This window comes from Adiantum capillus-veneris, chromosome 2 (assembly GCF_014529385.1).
Source record: "Adiantum capillus-veneris isolate H3 chromosome 2, ASM1452938v2, whole genome shotgun sequence".
In the NCBI taxonomy this organism is placed as follows: domain Eukaryota; kingdom Viridiplantae; phylum Streptophyta; class Polypodiopsida; order Polypodiales; family Pteridaceae; genus Adiantum; species Adiantum capillus-veneris.
In genome coordinates this window covers 22,079,768-22,095,825 of record NC_140932.1, presented here as the reverse complement: position 1 = coordinate 22,095,825, position 16,058 = coordinate 22,079,768, and positions in this window count along the sequence as shown.

Here is a 16,058-nt window from a genome sequence, read left to right as displayed (position 1 = left end):
ATTGCTGACACAACTGAAACCTCTAAGGAGACACCCAAAAAAGCAAAGATATATCAGCCAAAGTACTCAACAAAGCAAAGGAAAGTCAAGCAAGTGTTGGTTCCAAGCAGTTTTGTCAAAGTCAATGATCCGGTTTGGATTAAAGACGGGAAATAAACACATCAAGACAGACACATGGGATGGATAACATCACAATGGAGCTTAAAAGAACAGGAGTACTATGGAGGTAATAGACAGATATGGGTACCAAAACCGCAGGTTAGAGCATATGAAGTAACTTCAAGACCCTCCCAAGAAAGAAGGCCCACAAGGTATCAACCTCGACAATATCCTAGGATACCTAAGAAGAAGGTATACAACAGAACAACATTGAATGATGTTGAAGTCTACCACGGCTCACAAAAGGATACAGAACAAAGATGGAGCTCAAAGAATGATCTTCTTGGACAAGGATTCTATACAAGGTATACAAAGATTTGGCTACCAGTCAACCACAAGCCAACTGCAACTACACCAGACTTGCATGAAGATCTCAAGAACTTGACAAAACCTTGAGCAAAGCAAAGTCAACAAAGAACAAAGTTTATCAAGAGATTTGGATTCCTAAGTCTTCCAATGCTCCTAGTCAAAAGCCAGATGCTGATAGCCAACAGAGGCCTACAACAACATCAAAGACTCCTATCAACAGGCCTACTTGGAGAATCAAACGGATAATGGAGTCTTCACAATCAAAGAAGGACAACCCCACCACCGTGAATACAAATTCAAAGAAGATAAAACAGGTATGGCAAAAGAAACCTTCAATGCCAACGTGGTCCTTCACTAATCCTCTTTTTGAGGATTCAAGCTTACTTTTACCTGAAGAAATGTTTGTAGTAAGCTCAAGAATGTAAAAAGTCAAGTCACCAGGGTGCAAAAAACACTCTTGGGCATAGTCAAAGTCGGGCTGCTGAGCCATAAAATAAGCAAAGCATTAGTCCCAAAGCTTCAAGTCATATTAAACTCTATGCTAAGAGTCATAGTTATTAGGCTTACACTCAAGCTGGAAGAGTTGAGCATATCTAAAGTCATGTTGCTCATGCTGGATGAGATGAGCATAAGAGTCGAAGTCTATTAACTTACAATTTCTGGAGTGTCGTGGAGTCCAACACTCATGCACAGTGCACAGTAATATGAGAGCACATATCCTCGCCCAACAAAAACCATTCTTAAAGGGGTGCCAACTTACAAAGCCATGTCAAATGCTTTTATAGCTACACCATCTTTCTGAATAAGCCCTCAAAATCTTTCTTGCACAGCATATTGTTTTTCATGCTTTTCTGTGTATGCATAAATAGGATGTTCCACCATTGGACATACACATTAGACACTCTTTTTTGCTTCTACCTATGCACCTTGAGTGGACTACAACATGCAACAAACGTTCCATCACGCTATCCTTTCATATTTGCTGCCTTTTTAATTCAACATCTATCAGCAAATAATCCCTTCAGTACTTTATTAATATTTCCCATGCTAATAAGTACTCCAATAATGTGCGTATGCCAGAGGCACTTTTTTCCCACTGGGTTTTTTCCCTTTGGTCATCCAAGTATTAGACCCTAATTTAGAACCTCATCATTCTACTTCCCTTGTACATACTTTTTATAAATAAACAACAACCTCATCATTATGCTATTACAACGGACAAATGCAACATCATCTCTCACATCAGACATATTCGGACCAACCAAGATTCTGCAACAAATTGAACCTCATCAACAAATCCAACGACAAAATGAAGACAATGAGCCCATCAACAACCAATCAAAACCTTCCTAGCCTCCATGGACACTTTTCAACAGTGCCCGAGGACGGGCACTAAAATAGGAAGGGGGGAATGTTAATTGATTCAATGTTAGTTAACAGAAGCTGCTAAAGACCGAAGACGTATGAATGCACATCGAGGATGAATGCAAAGAAGAAGTAAAGATTGGAGTTACACATTTTCACGTTTTCCCAAAATGGTCACATATTGTAAGTTCCCGATTTATTTAAAACCATTGTAATATTTCTAATGTGTTACAGGCTCAATGGGAGTTCCAAGTTGTAAAGAATTGTCACTTACTGTGTGTAGGTACAGATTCAGTAAGTGGTGAGCCCTAAAGGCCTTGGGCGCCCGGACATTGCATATTTTTAACCTAGGTATATAAGGCAGTGTGTAAAAGAAATTAGGGTTCTCAAGTCATTTGTTGAAAGCACTCTTTGGTGAGAGCTCTTGAGGTGTGTGGCTATGGAGTCCTTGAGCTTCTCCTTCCTCCTATTGATTAACACTAATCAATGATTCATTCTCTTTCACTATGCCTCTCTCTTACTTCTTATGATTTCCTATGATGCTTAGATTAACTAGATCTTAACTAATTAGTGGTTAATCCCTCTCTAATCTTGTGTGATTGCCCTCTTTTGCTTGTATGTGCATGTAGATTTGATTGGAGTGTGGTGCTCGATAGATCTATGTGTGTGTGCTTGCGATTAGTGTGTTGCATGATAGGATTAGTGTGTGCGTCTTGCAATCGTAGTGTGTGTGATTGGGTTGATTAGAGGTGAAGAGAAGTGGATATGGATATTGTCCTTCATTGCGGCTTATCTCCTCCATAGGTCGAGAAGCTCACCTCGTAGAGTTAACCATTTGTGTTGCCACGATTAGCTCACTAACCGTGTGAGTGTTTCCATGCGTTAGCCGGGTAGCTCATCCCTCTGGATTGATAATTTTGTTGGTCATTGGAGCTATTGCAACGATTGGACCCCCAACAATCACCCTTCAAGAAATCAAGATAGCGTACATCTTCATGAAGGATGAAGGAGCTATGCTTGTCTTTAGGTTTTAGGACAAATATAATAACGGGTTCACATACATGCCTCAGAAAGACATAGAGATAACTTTGTGCCAAGGAAATTCAATGAAATAGTATAAGCCTAAATAGGGGAGAGTGAATATTTTAGAAGGTTTCATAGATAGCATGCATGATGATAGGCAAGCTGGTTTGAACAATGCGTAGCAAGATGTTGTAGAAGAGAGCTATCAGCACCAAAAACAATATTATCATTGTTTTTGCAAGGTCTGATCAACAAAAACTTGCATTCTTGCTTGTATAGTATGACACATGTATCGTTAGGGTGAATTAGAGTGCCATTCATAGTGTTGGCATGGTAAATAATACTCGAGTACACAAAGGGAAGTAAATTAAAATGTAGACACAAACTTGATTACGCGATTGAGAAAAAAGTGTGCACAAAGAGGCTCATTATATAGAGATACTATAGGCATCTCATCTAGCATCATACATGACATCACAAGGAAGCCTCAAATCATCCCAATCCACTTGAAAACTCGTGGGTGAACTTTCAAGGAACTCTAAGGACCTATTAGCTAAGGTGCATCCACAGCCTCTAGTAATGGCCCCTATGGGTACCCCCACCCCTTAAGTCCCTTTTCCACATGCTGCCACATGGTTCTATGCCACCTATGCATCTGAGTACACAAGAGGTGTTAAACACAAGCATAAGCTAAAGCCCAAAGCCCTAACAACCCTTCTCTTGGGTTTTAAACTATGAAAATTCCACTCTTGAAACAAGTTTTATTGTTAGAACTAACAACAAAATCTACTTCCCAGAAGTAGAATTGCTCCTCTACTTATTCTCCTTAGATCACATTTTGAAAATTTGGTGTTGGATCCTTCTCTTCAATGATGGTCGTTATTTGGTCAAAGCTAGACGGTAAGGCTCTTAGAAGGACTGCAATCTTGTTCTCCTCTAGTACCACACTGCTCACATAGACCACTTGTGTGGTCATGCTTTTAAGGTTATTGATTAAGCTTGCAATATATTTGTCAGGTTCCATTTCTAATTTATAGAGATCCTTCTTTAAGCTCACTTTACTCTACTTTTTCCTAGCTTGAAAATTTTTCACCAGTGTCTCTCATGCGGCTGATGAAGTTTCAAAATCGTCAATGAAATGTACATAATTGTCATGTAGTGTAGTGATTATGATTCCTAATGCATGCTCATCTTTATGTATTGCCCTCATGTCTAGATTTGTGCTCCATCACTACCTGAGGGGTCACTAATCATTGTCTTGATTATTTTCCACAAAATGGTTTTCCTTAAGAACCTCTTGACTTGGTCTGCCATGCGTGAAATCCCTCACCGTTAAACTTTATAAGTCCCTTGTCTTCCATTTCATCTTGGAGCGGTCTTAGTACTTTCATTTTTAATGTCAAGCCTAGTGTCTGAGTTCCTTGTAATTGCACAATATCAATGGGCATACATTTCAAGATGTGCTTAGGTGCATGATTTGAATTTTATTTTTGTTGGGGCGAGAGAGAGAGAGAGAGAGAGAGAGAGAGAGAGAGAGAGAGAGAGAGAGAGGAGGAGAAGAAGTAGTAGAAATTCCCTTTGACCATCACTTTAATGAAGTATCTCTTCACCGTTAAGTGAATCCATCCTTCACTAAGGAGTAATGAAAATTCCTTTGATTCTTCAAGCACACCTTGCTTTGAAGCTTTGATCCTTTGAATACGCCTTTAATCTTCAATGGTTTTGCTAGCCCACGAGAAATGTCCTTTAACAGAGTAGCTCCTTGTTTTCACGTGAGAAACCCCCTTAATCGAAGTGGAAGAGAGCCTCCTTTGATGGTTTTGAGCATGGGAGCAGGCTCTAAGCTAGGATCCTTGGAGGATAAGATGAAGCTCTGACTGCAAGAAGGGGGGACTCCCTAGGGGCAGATCTAAAAGTTTGTTGAAGTGGCTTGAGCGCCTCTAGGAGAAGTCCATGGGCGGATGGAATGAGCAACTAGACAAGATAAAAACTCCAATAAGGAAGCATGCATCCAAACCTGACAGGAGGCCTCAATGCAATGGAGAGCCAAACTTTGAAATATGTCCGCTTTCCCTTTGCTAAAATTAGACCAAGAGAAATTGAGCACATGACCTCATGGGGCCAATGCTTTCTTTGGAGTGTCCTAAGCCACTAATCCACATGCCTTTGCAAGTAGATCCTTCCAAGAACAAGATAGATAGGGGTTAGTACCACCACCAATTTATTGCATGGATTGTATCAAAAAAGGGGGGAAACTTTCATGAAGATTGTTCAAAATCCCTAGCAACAAGGGAAATATTCCTATGAATTTGGCATACGCGTAGACCTCCCAATAGAAGCAATCATTAGTAAAAAAATATCCCACTGAACTTGGAATCTTGTATCAATTCCATCAAGTTCATCAGAAGGTCAGCTGACGATTACCCATCAAGGTAGCCATAAGAATGAAAGAGAAATTGGAATAGCATGACAAAACTAAGGACTCAACTGGTAGCATCAAATCCTCATCTTTCAAAAGGGTAGAAGACAAAGGTACAAAGAAAAAAAACGGAAACTCAATGCTAAAATGGAAGCTAGAGCTTAAGAGATTATGGAAAAAGGAACCAAATCTATGTGCAAACGGATGGTAAAATCTTCAATCAAATCTGGAGGGTCAGCTTTGGTTGACAATGTTTATGAGCCCATAAATGTTGCATTAGAGAGGTACCAAGCAGGCTTACTCGCTAGACAAGTCCCAAAAAACAAATGGAAATTTTACCCACACCCAAAGCTTGAAGCTGTAAAACTTGAATCCTTTGAAAAGTTGGTCAAGATAACTCAAGAGCTTTTAGAATCTTAGATACAAGCACAAAAAAAAAAGAGAAAAAGGAAATCAAAGGGGCAATTGTTGAAGAGATTGAGTCTCTCTGAACGAGCAATTTAACCATTCAGGAAAATAGTTCAAACACTCCAATCTATTTTGGACTATTTCAAACTGTTTAGATGGGATGGGAGGAATTCCATCAATTGATGAAGATTGGCCAACACAACTATGGAATAGGGTAAGGGGTGCAAACAATGTGAACTTGGAGAAGTAATTAATTTCTTTTGAAGAAATATGCGTGAATCAACCTCCCTTGGAGATATACATGCAGTCTTTACCCGGGGATTGGGAAACAGAATAGTTAGAGGCATCCAAGGAAAATAAATATCCTTAGAAACCGACCGCCATATTTAGGAAAATATCAAGGGTGATTAATGGTTTGCCAAACTATGAAGCTACATACAATGAAAGAGATGTTGGATGTAAACTACTTGCATTCTATTCTATCCACACCCATCAAGTGTGTTGGGATGTGGTGTTGGGAAGGAGATGGGGAGAACGGTTGCTTCCAATCCAATCTCGCTTGCACACTTACCTGTCAACCTCTCACCATCTCTCCCAATTCCCAAGTACACACACCCCTAGACTATGACACCTTAGAGGAAACCCAAACCTCGAGCAAGATTTTTCGAGCGATATATAAACCGGGCAAACAGATGCAAGATGAAAATCTCAAGAACAACAATGAGATGGATGTTCTAGTGGGGGATGATGCGATCAAGGGAGAGTCCAAGAAACATTTATAGTGTGCGGGTGAGGGATTGTTAGAAGAAAGGAGGCATTTTGGACCTTTGTGATGTGCGCATTCTTATTACACTCTTCTCAATACCCAAGGTATGTGTGGAGTTACAATGGTGGTCGAAGTACATTGTGTTGATACAAGTGAAAAATCTAATTGACATATAATTTCTAGCTCAAGAGAACTTTGTACCTACAAGAACTCTATACGAAGAAGAATAGGAAAAAAGTCGAGCTGGATACACCATCCTCAAAATTGGCGCAAGATTGATAGAGCTAGATAGACCATTCTCAAAGGTGTAGGACAGTACTTTGCATTTGCTCTATATTAAACTCCTTCACGTAAATAATGACCTTGTCTTTTGTCCAACTTTGGCAATCGATGGGTGCCCATGCCTACGTCACTGCGCATGTCCCTTGCCACATTGACATTATTGTCAGCATGATACCCAACCAACTCCAGCAATTGTTATAGCCTAGGGCTCAGAAAAGGTAGGCTCCCTTTATCCAAAAGGTGTGAAAGCGAGAATTTGGCCGCCTCAAAGGTTTGAGACAATGGCCCAATTTTCAACATTTTTAGTTGAAAATTTAATTCTATATAGCATGGGGAGCAATGGAAGGAAGAAAAATATGATGGGATGCAATATGAATTGCCATGAGTGGAGGCAAAACCTTCCACCCTACCCCAACTTCTTCCAGACCACCCCCTTGAGAAATGCGCGGCTTCGCTCAAAGAGCTGAGTGAAACTTGCCAGCAAGGATTCGAACTCTCTCCCATCCATAGATGCAATGTATAGTATGTGTGACCATTTGAGCACGTTAAAGCTTCTTATATATCTTTCACGGTGATGTGTGAACCTTACAAGTTGCCGATGAAAATTTGGAGCCTACTTTCCTTTGCCGTGTGTGAACCTGGCCATAGAATTTTCCTTGGTTCTTACTTCAAAACGGGTGAAAGGGATCTAAAGCAGGCTCAATAAAATCATTTTCCCACCTACTCACTCTCTCTCTCTCTCTCTCTCTCTCTCTCTCTCTCTCTCTCTCTCTCTCTCTCTCTCTCTCTCTCTCTCTCTCTCTCTCTCTCTCTCTCTCTCTGTGCATCATTGTCATGCATTCCAAATATGTGCCTCATCGACCTCAATAGCCTTGCCATTATTAAGCAAATTCCCAACTAGACACAAATTCTCTAAACACCTTTTTCTACTTATTAGGTGCTGAGGGGAGGCCTTGGGAGGTTGGCTCTTGCCCACTGCAGTGCTACTCCTTTGCTCAATAGCGCTAGCGATATGACAAAATATCCACCAAAAGGCATTATTCTAATGGTAGCTTCAGAGAAGATACTATTCGGGTTTCCAATGATTTTTGTCTGCACACAAAAAGCATTTTTTGTTGTCTCCCTCTATCTCCTCCTGCACCATGTTGGGAAAGATCGCAACAGAAGCACCTCAATCTTGTAGCCCTCTTCACCTACTTAAGAGCTCTCCTCTCCCTCTCTATAGCAGTCCACACTGGCGTGGGGTCCTAGAGAAATATGTAAACCTTCAACCGACTCTCTTCTCCCAGCAGTCCACGCCGGCGCGGGGTGCTGGAGAAAGATCTAAAACCTTGGTAAAGGGGTGTTCAAAATCCAAATTTGAAATTTGAGTTATCAAAAAATTATCAAAGACCTTCCCCAACTCTCTTCTCCCTCTCTCTCTCTCAACTAGCTCTCTTCTCCATCTCTGTCTCTAGCAGTCCAGGCCGGTGTAGGGTGCTGGAGAAAGATTTAAAGCATTGGTAAAAGAGTGTTCAAAATCCAATTTTGAAATTTTAGTTATCAAAAAATTATCAAAGACCTCCCCCAACTCTCTCTCTCTCTCTCTCTCTCTCTCTCTCTCTCTCTCTCTCTCTCTCTCTCTCTCTCTCTCTCTCAACCAACTCTCTTCTCCATCTCTATCTCTAGCAGTCCACGCCGGCGTGGGTGCTCGAGAAAGATTTAAAGCCTTGGTAAAAGGGTGTTCAAAATCCAATTTTGAAATTTGATTTATAAAAAATTTATCAAAGACCCCCCCCCCCCCCCCCCCCCCCCCTTCCTCTCTCTCTCTCAAATATGTATAGATATCAATTTGCGCAATCATGGTCCCCTAGAGAAAGATTGTCATGTTCATTTTGTGAAAAAACCAACTTATAATCTTTATTTTGAAAATGAACTCAAGAAACTATAAGTCTATATAAAAGAATTGGATTTTCCATGCTGAGTGGAGAGAATTAGGTCACTAAGTAATCACTTGTACATTGGTGATGCATAACTAAATTTTGATTTTTTTTAAAGTGCTTCATTGTGTGCCCAAGGAGCCCCGGTTGTTTGAAGAAGTGCCCATCTACATATGTCCACCACACATCCTCAACATAATTCCATAATTACATGTAACCAAATCGGCACACAAAAATTTGCCCAAAGCAATGGTATGGACAAGAGGGTGAAAAAATAGGGGCTACCCACATTCCTAAGCATGTTGCTGAAGCTCATATTGCATCTGCATTGAATTGTGTGTATAAGGGATGCAAAACAACGTTCATTTATGCTCGTATACAATTATCTCGTATGTTTGGTTCATGCAATAAGAGCCTAAGGCAGCATGAAACAATTCTATCAGACCATTAGGAATAAGGGACACAAATCAGTTGCTTACACTAGTAAAGTTAAGGGCTAGAACCCTAAAGTAGCAAAGGGGGAGAAAAATTAGAGACTCAAGATCCAAAAATATAAAATATATATAGTGTCATCACACTGGCGTTGCTTTCTCAATGTAGTTATGCAAGGTTTAAGAAATAGAAAGACTTGAACAGCTTTGAGAAGTAGTTACGAGGGTGGTCCACCTCAAATGTGTAGTTACAAGGGTGATTCACCTCAAATGTGTAAGTGTAGCATGTGAATCAACTTTGTTTCCGCTCTTGACTATACTTTCATGATACACTTGAGCTTTTAAGGAGGAGGAAAAGTTGGTGCAAAAAGAAAATAAATATGTAAGTGTAAAACAAAACTAACAACCAAATTACTTGATAGCTGAAGTCTACCATAATACGTGAGGCATAAAGTGGGAGTTAGAATAGATGAATGTCTCTCATTAATCTGTGGATCTCGCTTGGCTTTTTCTTTGCTCAAAAAATCTCGCTCGGTGTTTGATATGACTCCCTTAGAGGGAAAACACACACACACACACACACACACACACACACACACACACACACACAAGCTTGAAAATGAAAGAGTGTAAGAAAGGAGATGTAGACTTGATTAGCGATTACACATCATAGGATAACTTAGCATGTGAAAGAGAGAGAGAGAGAGAGAGAGAGAGAATCTTGCAAATCAATGGCCTAAAGATTGTAGCCCCAAACTCCACGTGCACCTCTTGTGGAATTTGGTATTTAATATTTGATACTACTTGTTGTGCCAAAAATTGGAGGTCCCTCTTTTACACTTACTCCACTTTAGTTATGAGTGGAGCATATCACTTATTGTGTTGACCCTCTTAGGATGAGTTCTCATTATCCTATTTACAAAGCAACCATATTGGCTTATTGATAAAAGATCTAAAACACTATGCGATATAAAAATGTACGATAAATTTATTTATTGCCGATGCCTTCTGCTCAACTCCCAAAACTTCAATCTACAAGTCATCAACTCACCGTTAGTAAAAAAAATATAGAAAGACAACACAGTAATTACCCATTACGCTCCAACTATCCCAATTGTAGTTCATCACATACAACAGGAGAGTGCCGGTCTTGTAACATGTGGGATTTTGTTGCATCTCTTGTGAGGACAACCTCTGCCACTTAGAAATGTGACATGTCAATAACCTATGTGCAGAACCTCTTACAATCCATGTGTAAAATTTCATAAAAACTAATATCTAATTCTCCTAAATGATTTTCTCATGTTAAACTGATCATTTAATATGGGGAAGTGCCATGGAAGAAAAAGCTAGAATATTGGTGAAGCTGGCAGACTGGCCACAATAGGGATCCAAAGGAGGGAAAATAGGGTAGGGGGGGCCATCTGCAAAAGAGCAATGTGCAACAATGGGCTTAAAAGACTCTAAGGTTCAGCCCATTAAGACTTCCAAAATGCTAAGGTTCCAAAATTCAAAGGTTGTGTCCAAAGGTCAAACATTAGGAAAATTGGTTGCTTTGTGTGTGTCCCAAAAGTCTTCATGCATTCCTACATAGGAGGGGTTGTAGGAGATGAGAGAGAAACTCACACACACACAAGCTCCCTTTACACAAAGGGAATGAGGGACACATGTCAGCTCCCTATGCCAGATGCCCACAAGGTGTACTCAAATCATGTCGGATGACCTTGGAGGTGGACCAATGAGAATTAGGCTAGAGTAAATCTAATTTAATCAATTTAAAAACACTTAATAAAAGAACCAATAAGAATTAATCTCTCTAGAAGACTATTGGTTGGGTAATGTCCCAAGGGATCCAATGAGCATTCAGCAGCCCAATGGCTTGCCTGATTTGTATTGGCCAGAAGGCAAAGGGGTCCAATGAGAGTTTAGTTGCATTTATTAATTACCTAAAGCTCTCACAAAAGGGGTAGGGGGACACATGTTAGAAGGTATCACTTATGCTCCTGAAATCCTATTGGCTAAGCCTCGGGAGGTTCAATGAGGTGCTAGCAAGAGCAAATAGCAAGAGGGGTCGACCAAGAGAGAGAGAGGGGCCTGATTTTTCAAAGGCATTATTCACTTACACACACACATAATCTATGTGTGAAGCAAGAAGACTCTCTCTCTCCCTCCTTCTCAAGCTTTAATGGAAAGCTTACCACCTACTCCAAGCTGTGAGAAGGGAGACCCTACACCAACAACTCTGTGATGAAAATCCAACCAAGAGCCAAGCTTCAATGCATGCTCATCTCCTCTACCATGCTAATTACTAAGCTAATCTATGCTAATATGAGTGATTATGTGAGGAGATGTACATTTTTCTCGTAAGAATTCTCCTTCCTCTCAATCTACTCTCATACCCCGCTAGCTCTCACCATCTTCGAAGGTGTGTGAGGTCTTGGGTCTGAGACCGTGAGGGAATTGATATTGTGTTTGATAAGTGTTTTGCTTAGTGCATGAAGTTTCCATCTTCATTGCACTACCTAGTATTGAAGGAACACAAAGAATTGTATTGTAAAATGTCTCTCTTGATGGGAGAAACCATAATACAAAGCCTTTTGGAGGGGGGACCGGCTCCATGCAAATCCGGTCCTCAATTTTTGTCAATTGATTAATTTCTCTCTCTTTTGAAGTATTGTTCATGCTATCTAACTAGGTGTTATAATTTTTGTTGCTATCTCCATCCAAGCACTCTTGTTATTCTTATTGGGAATCTATTCTAATGAAATGCTCACTATGTTCATGCTATTTTCCACTACACACAAGTTACTAGACCATTAAATGTTACATTGGTATCAGAGCACAAGGTTTCTCTTTTCTTGCTCAAGAAGGGAGGTCCTCAAGCTAGCTATAAATGGTTGGTATTATTAATTGCATGTGAGTAAGTAGAATAGGGATTTTCAACCTTGCAGTGCGCCTGCCTTTGTGCAGTTAATGAGGCATCACCGTCAAGAGCTATGGTCTTAATAGTGGATTCCTACAAGGGTTGCCTATGGCTTAACCACTATTGAGCTATTAGAAGCTCGACAGGAGCCGGTACTGTTTTGATGTTGAATGACCCTCTCTTCTATTCCTTGCAATTAATGGTATTCGAGCCACGGGTACAATAGCTTGAGTGATTTTTCTAAAGGGGTAAAGAGGAGTAGCAACTAGGGCTTGAAGTGCCAAAGTACACCTAAAAGTTGTTAGAATGGCTGACAATAGTAAAGAGAGTGAAATAAATGTTGATAACTTTGATTTTGCGAATGAGCAGGCTACTAATGATGCCCCTATACTTGTTAATTACCTTGTTTCTAGGCTTCAAAAGGCTATGGGTAATCCATCCCTCCAAAGTGAAGTGCAACGGCAGCTTCGTGCTCATGGGATTCTCCAAGCTCCCCACCATGATGAGAGAGCACCTAGGAAGCCTCCTTGTGAGACTTCCAAAAGAGGCCTCTCTCCGATTCGGGAAGAAGAAGAGGATCCATATGAAGGGCCCAAAAATTTTTTCCTTGATGACGTATCTCCTTCTCAAAGGAGAATTCAAGAGCCCCCACCAAAGGAACGAGAAAGAAGTGAGTCTCTTGCCACCTCGACGGTGATGGCTCCATGAAGACGGCGGGCTAAACGCTCTCCATCACCCCCCAAAACAGAGAAGACCATCGCACACTTCTCCATACCATAATTCAAAGAGGGATGACAATCAGCAAGAGAAGGAAAAGGTGAGAAAGAGGACACCCTCTTCTCCATCTTTTTCATCCTCTTGCTCTTATGAAAGTGATGGTGAAGACAAAGAAGATCAAGGAAAGAAAAAGGCGAGAAAGAGGTCACCCTCTTCTCCATCTTCCTCAAATTCTTCATCCTCTGAAGAAAGTGATGGTGCAACCTTTGAACCATCAAAAAGAAGAGGCCATAGGAAATCCTATGCCACGTGGAAGAGGTCGTCCAAGCTCAAGAAGTTCAAAGAGGGAGGGAAGAGCATCTCTTTTCTTACCTACGATGGCACCTTTGGTGCTACAGACAAAGTCTTGGCCTTTATCCAACAATTTGATGCGGCATTTGGAGATGAGGGCTTCACGGAGTCCTCTAAGTTGCGCCATGTAGCTATGCACTTTCAAAAGTCCGTCAGGCAATGGTGGTCTAGCCTACGGGTCAATGGTGAAGCTCCATGAACATGGGAAGCTTTAAGAGCTTCCATTATGAAGCAGTTTTTGGCCACCGATGCCAAAGACAAAGTACTCAGGCGAAGCTTGAAGCTCTCTCCCTAGGAATCCATTCACAAATATGTAGACAAGTTTTGGGACTTACAACTCAAAGCCACTGTCTTTAAGAAGTTGGATTTTGGAGAGCAAAAGCAACAATTTTGTGCGGGCTTAATTGAAGAAATGGCAGAGTATGTCAACTCCCAAAGGCCATGCACCATATTGGCGGTTATACACCATACTATGGTGGCTTCTCGAATCAATTTCCAAACGGGTGGTAAAAGAAATTCTAAGCACACGGAAAACAAGGGTTCCAATGAGCCTAAAGGGAAGGACAATGTCCAAAATTCTCCTAAGCGCAACTCCAACAAAGCTAAAGAGAAGGGAGTTTACAAAGGCAAAAACAAACTCTCTCCTGAAGATCTTGAGCGTTATCGCAAGGATAACCGTTGTTTTAAGTGCGGCAAGCAAGGGCATGCGTACCGCGCTTGTCTCCAAAAGAACACCCACCATGAACCTCCTAGAGCTACCTTGGTCCAAATCCAAGAGGAGGAAATTCACCACAAAGGATCTCCTCTATGCCATGCTTGGGGAAAGGTAAGAGAACACGATGCTTTTATTCTCTTTGACCCTGGTTCTATCCACAATTTCATATCCATAGAGTTGGCCACCAAGCTAGGCATACAAGAATACGAGATGGGAGATGTCCTACCTGTAGGATGGTGCTTTCAATGGGCAAGAAGCTTCAGTGACTCCCTTAATCAGGAAATTGAGGCTCCATGTCCAAAGCTATGTAGACAAAGAGGACTTCTTTATCTCTCCTCTCAAGCATGAGGATGTAATCCGAGGGGCACCATGGTTTGATCGCATGGCTGCCAATGTTAAATTCCCTGAAAGGAGAATCTCCTTTAAGTTCAGGGAAAAAGATATGTACATAGATGCTAAGGAAATGGGTAACACCATACCCATTGTACATGCACAAGCTTTCAACAAGTCAATAAAGAACTCTATTTCCGTGTACATGATTTTTGTTAAAGACTCTCAAAATGAACCTAATGTTTTAGCAAAAGAAAATATACACAATCAAAAGGAATTAGAGTTATCCAATTTTCTCAAGGGGTTTCAAGATGTCTTTATTGACAACATCCCTTGTGAGCTACCTCCTAAACGAGGCAATGATGACCATGCAATTGAACTTCTTCCAAGAAGTTCACCGCCTAACAAACCTCCTTATAGAGTTTCTCAAGCTCAACAAGAGGAGATTATGCGGCAAGTGCATGAGCTAGTTGAGAAGGGCATGGTTAGGCCTAGCTCATCTCCATTTTGTTCTCCTGTGCTATTAGTGCAAACGAAAGAAGGCACATATCGTATGTGTGTTGACTATAGAGCACTAAATAGGATCACTATCAAGAATAGGTTTCACGTTCCATGGGTAGAAGACCTATTTGATAAGCTACAAGGGTCCACCTACTTCAGTAGGATTGACCTAAAAAGTGGCTATCATCAAATAAGGATAGTTGATCAAGACATTGTAAAGACCGCATTTTGCACTACGTTTGGTCTTTACAAATACATTGTAATTCCTTTTGGCTTGATCAATGCACCAGCCACATTCAACCGCTTGATAGAGAAGCTATTCAGGCCTCATTGAAGCTTTACTAGAGTGTTCTTTGATGATATCATCATCTACTCTAATTCATTAGACGAACACAAGAAACACCTCCAGATAATATTTCAAGTTTTAAGAGAGAATAAACTTTATGTTAATCGAAAGAAAAGTGGATTTTTCTTACAAGAGATTCAGTATTTAGGTCACATTATCTCTCAAGATGGCATCCAAATGGATCCATCAAAGCTAGAGGTAATAAAAGGATGGCATAAACCAAGGAATCTTCATGAACTAAGAAGCTTTATAGGTATGTGTGCATACTATAGATGCTTCATAGAAAAGTCCTCACTAATAGCGGAACCATTACATGACCTAACAAAGAAAAACGTTAGGTACACATGGTCTGCCAAGGAGAACAATGCTTTCAAAAATCTTAAAGGAAAACTTATCTCTCAACATGTGCTTACACTACTAGATCTCTCAAAGCCATTTGAGGTCCAATGTGATGCTTGTGGTGATTGCCTTGGAGTTGTTTTGCTCCAAGAAGGACACGCCATAGGCTATGAAAGTCGAAGGCTCGACCCAATTGAGCAAGCTCTAGGCATATATGAAAAGGAACTCGTCGCAGTTCTACATTCCTTAGACTCATGGAAGCACTATTTATTAGGGACTCCTTTCATTCTACGAACGGATCACCAAAGTCTTAAGTACTTCATGACGCAGACCAAGCTCTCCGACAAACAAATGAGGTGGGCAAAATTTTCTTTCGCAATTTTATTTTCATATTGCTCACGTTGCTGGCAAGCATAATCAAGTAGCCGATGCACTGTCAAGACGGCCGAGAGTGAATGCGGTTTCCATAGCGACTCACAATGATCTATCTTCAATGATAGATGAGTATGCTATTGATCCCGATTTTAGAGATGTGATTTAAGACCTTGCATTAGGGAAGAAAGAGGAACCATTTACTTTAGAAGATGGTTAGCTTCTCTATGGCAATAGACTATGCGTTACTAACTCACTACCTGAGAAAGTAATGTATGAATCTCATGCTCCTCCTTATGCGGGACATAGAGGGATTCAGTCTATTGTAAAGGGGATTGAAACATATTTCTATTGGCCTACCATGAAAGCAAAAATACAAGAGT